At 40.3% G+C, this 5,248-nt stretch overlaps 1 pseudogene across 1 annotated transcript; it reads right to left on the reverse strand.

Moving 5' to 3' along the window:
- Window positions 1-2,870: 2,870 nt before the first annotated feature.
- Window positions 2,871-5,027, reverse strand: LOC143567907 (UDP-glycosyltransferase 85C2 pseudogene; annotated as a pseudogene). The gene is made up of 2 exons (XR_013141486.1): window positions 4,498-5,027; window positions 2,871-3,622 (listed from the first exon to the last, which is right to left on the reverse strand). The product of XR_013141486.1 is annotated as a UDP-glycosyltransferase 85C2 pseudogene (transcript).
- Window positions 5,028-5,248: the final 221 nt, after the last annotated feature.

The following is a 5,248-nucleotide window of genomic DNA, read 5'->3' on the forward strand; positions in this document are numbered from 1 at the left end:
AGCTGGAATCTTCACTTTGACGAGAAAATCAAAGAATTTGGTTTTGTCAAAAACGAAGATGAACCTTGTGTTTACAGAAAGGCTAGTGAGAGCACTATATCATTCCTCATCTTGTATGTGGATGATATACTGATAATTGGAAACGACATTCCTATGCTTAAACAAGTTAAGCAATGGTTGGAATCTTGTTTTGCAATGAAAGATCTTGGAGAAGCCGCTTATATTCTGGGAATAAAGATCTATAGAGATAGATCTAAGCGGATTCTAGGGCTTAGTCAAAGTACTTACATAGACAAAGTAATGGCACGCTTCTCAATGGAAAACTCCAAGAAAGGAGTTGTTCCAATGACTAAGGGAACCGTGTTGAGCAAATCGCAATCTCCGGCAACGGACATTGAATCTAAACGTATGCAAGCAATTCCATATGCTTCTGCGGTTGGCTCTATCATGTATGCTATGTTGTGTGCTAGACCTGACGTGTCGTATGCCTTAAGCATGACCAGCCGTTTTCAACAGAGTCCTGGCGTTGCCTATTAGACTGCTGTGAAGAACATTCTAAGGTACTTGAATAGGACCAAAGACATGTTCTTGGTGTTTGGGGGAGTGAAAGGGGAGCTCACTGTAAAGTGTTACACTGATGCTAGCTTCCAGACTGACCAAGATGATTCTCGCTCACAGTCGGGTTTCGTTTTCACTCTCAATTGAGGAGCTATTTATTGGAAGAGCTCCAAGCAGAGTGTTGTAGCGGATTCTACCACCGAATCTGAATATATAGCTGCATCTGATGCTGCTAAGGAGGCTGCTTGGATGAAGAAGTTCATCTCCGATCTCGATGTGGTTCCGAGTATTCACAAACCAATCGAGAAATTCTGTGATAACACAGGTGCTATTGCTCAAGCCAAAGAGCCAAGGTCTCATCACAGAACCAAGCACATTCTAAGGAAGTTCCATCTTATTCGGGAAATATTGGAACGAGGTGACATCGTGATAAGCAAAGTAGACACAGATCAAAATCTAGCCGACCCGTTCACTAAGCCGATGACTCAGGACAAGCATGATCAGCATAGAGATGCTATCGGGCTTAGACTTGCTAATGATTTATTTTGATTTAGTATTTGGATGTTTTGAACGTTTAATCAGTTGTACTTTTATGTTCACTTTTAATTTAATGGTTAAATGCAAACGTTGAATAATACAACTGTGTTCATTTTAATACGTTTAATCCGTGAATATTGTATTCTAAATTATCCGTAGTCGGTCAGACTCGTGGGAGCGATTCTGAATTAAGACTATTCTGACTTTGGACTCAAGCAGTTGACTTCCAAACTCACAGACCTCATTATGAATGACGTTGGATGTAACTCGCATCAAATCATCTTCATGGATCTTGATCATAAGATGTTTTGATAATGGTATGCTCATTTAGTATCCTTAGACCTGAGATACATATTAGAACTTTCGTTTACCGAGGAATATTCTTTGATCATGTCAACCGCTGTTGCGTAACTGCCAGCCATAAAGGCATTGGTTGGGAATATTCTGAAGTTCAGTGGGAGTTGTATGTAGTCAAGATGGGATTATGTACTCTTACATTTAAATGTAACAGTTAGACATATTGGCGCCCTCGTTGATTCAAACTGGTAAAGTGTGAGGCCTCACCCAAACTAACTGTGTGTTTGATTGGACCACTTTGACTCTATATCGAGAACTAAAATAATTGAACACTGTATGAGATTGATTTGATCCATGTCTCATTGTTCAATTGATGTCTTATACAGAAAGGATAGATGACAACAATTACTATAAATTCATTATCTTGCAATAAGGTATTCCAACATACTTTGGTTATGGATTTAAAATGTCTTATTCGGTTGGGGACAGCTATGTGTAGCTAGAACGCCTCTAGCCGTTAGCGTCGTGATACTTGACCTAAATCCGTCCAAGTGGGAGACTGTTGGATTTTATGGTCGGTTCGGGTCAAGTCAACGCGACCGACCCGAATGAGACCCGGACTGAGTTACACCGGAGGTAACGAATTTTAACCCACTTAAGCGTTCACGTTAACTGGGCCCGACACACTCATTTAAGGAGATAATCTAGTGGTTTAAGGCTTTGGGTTATTAATTGGGCTTAAAGCCCAATGGGGTTTAATTGTTAAACCCTAATTTATATTCTATAAATACTTAATGATGTTTCCATATTTAAAAAACATTAAAAACCTAAAACCCTAGCTGCTCACGTTTTTCCGGCGCCGCAATTCCGGCCACCGGTTTTTCCGGCGAGCATTTTCCGACCGCCGCTAGCCACCAACCATTACCTACTGCCCCTTTATTATACCGGAAACACCACCACCACTGTATACCAGCTTCCGGCGACGTCCAGAACCTCACCGCAAGCCCATACACGTTTTTTCCGGTGACACCCGTTTTTCCGGCGGGTCTCCGACGCACTGTTTGCTCCAGTAGCAGCTGTCGTTCGGGTCTGTGTTGGTATTTGAGCTTTAGTTGGACTAGTTTGCTGCCAGATCTACATCAAACCATCATCTTAAGGTCGCCGGAATCCACCACCGCCGCCAAAAGTCGCCGCCGCCGCTGCCGGATTAGATTGGAGATCTCTTTTGATTGTGTGTCATTTCTAGCTACTCTCGTTATCCTTCGGTGTCTTCCCGGTTCTTGTAACCGAGGTATATCGACTACCTTTTCTATGGTTGTTTATTTACGTTGTTCGTACTCGTATCGTTTGTAATCGGATCCGGGTTCGGGTTTCGGTTTATGGTTCGTTTTAATTTATTATATCCGCTGCGTTTTATAGTTCCTTAATACATATATATTAATATTGATTAATATCTATCGAAACGAAATAATTATTAACTAAAACGGGTCAAATAGTTTATCCGTTTTCGTTCCGAACCACCGTTGAAACCCAACACACTGGTCCCACCAAAACGGCCAACATATCATCGGCACCCCAGCTGACAAGCTCTCGATGGTGGACCCCCACCCGCAATGAGTCAAGAACCCTCCAACCGATGGGTGGTTCAGGACCTTTTCCTGTGGACACCAGCTTGCAATAAAGCCTTTCTCTTTTATACATTCCTCAAATTCACGAGGCAAACCCGCAGATTCCCCTGTCACTAAGTTAGACCGGATTATCCAAAGGAAAGAGTGACCGCTATTAGCAAGTCCCCAACCAAATTCTATCAAATCTTCCAACGACATTAACGTCGTACTCCCATAGTTTACAAATATGACAGAGCTTGGTTCCTTGGACTGAAGCCATTGCAAACACTCTGATTCTTCTTTCATTAAGCTGTATCCTAGTCTGCTTTGCTTATTTTCGTCAGGTATCTGATCAAGAAGTAGTTGCAACGGTCCAATAGTGTAAACATGCGCATACATTGAAGATAATGCTTTGACAATATTAGCCTCCAACTCGTCGAACGTGTGGAAAATATGTTGTGAAACTCTGTGAGACCTTTGGGGAGAGTCCTTAGTATAGTTGAGAAGCTTGTCATTAATGTCAGTGGTCCAATCCATTGCGAAATCCTTAAGGCGGATGTCTTCCATTCCCGGAAACCAATCAACGGTTGTGTCTAAATACCCATTTGTCAAGTAACTTTCATCTGCGCATACAATAAATATGAGAAATCAGTTAAGACCATATGCCTAAAAGCATATATGGAGAAAAATACATATTGTGATCAGGATTTTATTTATAAAACACAACTAAATCACCATGCTTTGGATTAAACTTTAAAGCTATGACAACTCCAAATATTTGCAAAAATTAATGAGATACCTGCCTATTTTAGTGTGAAATGTTAATTTTGTAATATGTTTCTATATCTAAGTCTTAAGACTTATATTAGTTTTTCTGTTAAGTATATATAAAATAATTAGAACACCATTTAAGCTAGTGTTTTAAAATAGAGATCATTTATGTAATTGACTATATTTTTCCCTTTTCTTTTTTGAACAGCAAATGTCCGAACACTCGGATCACGCCGGAAAGTGGTCACCCTTTCCTTTAAATAACATAATGAGCTGGCTTAACACGGCCTACACACATAGAAGGAAACTCACTACTGCGAAAACTCAACGGCTCAATACGGAACAAATTGCTCCAGGTAAGACTCAAACACATTGTCTTCAACTCTTTCATATGAAAAGTCATGAGACTACTACTTAGACCAAATGAACTTTGGTCTAACTCAATGTAAGTTACTAGACTCATTTCCATGATAGTAATCCCCATTACCGACACAAGGGAGACTATTTGACTCGAAACAAGTTACAAGATTGAAAACCAAATCTAAACATGCAACTTTTAAAGCTTAAAAGACTAAAATAAGTTATAACAAATCTTGAGGATCATATGTGTAACTTGCTTAGATATTTTCATTAAAATAAATGTGATAAAAGACATTATTATCTTTTAAACGTTCAGAAAAAATCTTATATTTTTTGTACCTTTAAGCGGTGCAAATAAAAAACCAACCTTTAAGCGGTGCAAATCCTTTGTCGATAAGAGACTGGATCTGGTAAAACCCCATAAACCCACAGGCAGCAAGTGTCCAGCACAACATGATCGGTATCCCTAGCTTTTCCGCAGCATCGATTGCGAAAACCGACAAGAACCCATCCGAAATAACACAAGTCGGAGGGTTCGGGAGTTTAGTCACAAGGTCAATGAAACGACCTAAGAACTTAGTTTCCAATGATTCCATAAGTCTCTAATAGCAGTGTTGCTAGCTTCCGAGTTTCGAGGAACACCATCGGGAATGGTTTCGAAGCGGAAACCAGGAGCCCCGTCTAGGCAGTGTGGGCCAGCTGACTCGAGAAAACGTTCGTGAATAAAGTCTGTGTTCACGAAGGTTATCTTGAGTCCCTTGTGGTGGAGAAGTTGTGCTAGTTTCAGCATGGCTTTTATGTGGCTTTGGTCGGGAAATGGTATAACTACAACGTGTGGTTTGGTCTCGGTTGTGGTCATTGAGTCCATGGTTCTTTTGTGTTTTGTTAATACAAATGAGTAATGAGTTGGAGGTTTATAAAGCACTTCAAAGAACACGTACATGTGAGTATGTGACATGTTGGCAACTTGGCATCACATGATCAGTTGACCACTCTCTAGCCATTTTAAAATATTAAGCTTAAAAGCCTTGGCTCCCAAGTTTGGCATGTCCTACCCTGTTTGAGCCATCTTTGACTAGAACTTAAAAGGAGGAAAAATAGATTTCTTGGTTTCTTCA

Source organism: Bidens hawaiensis, unplaced genomic scaffold (genome assembly GCF_021521415.1).
Source record: "Bidens hawaiensis isolate Kalapana, Puna unplaced genomic scaffold, B.hawaiensis_p1.1 tig00023694_1, whole genome shotgun sequence".
Lineage (NCBI taxonomy): Eukaryota > Viridiplantae > Streptophyta > Magnoliopsida > Asterales > Asteraceae > Bidens > Bidens hawaiensis.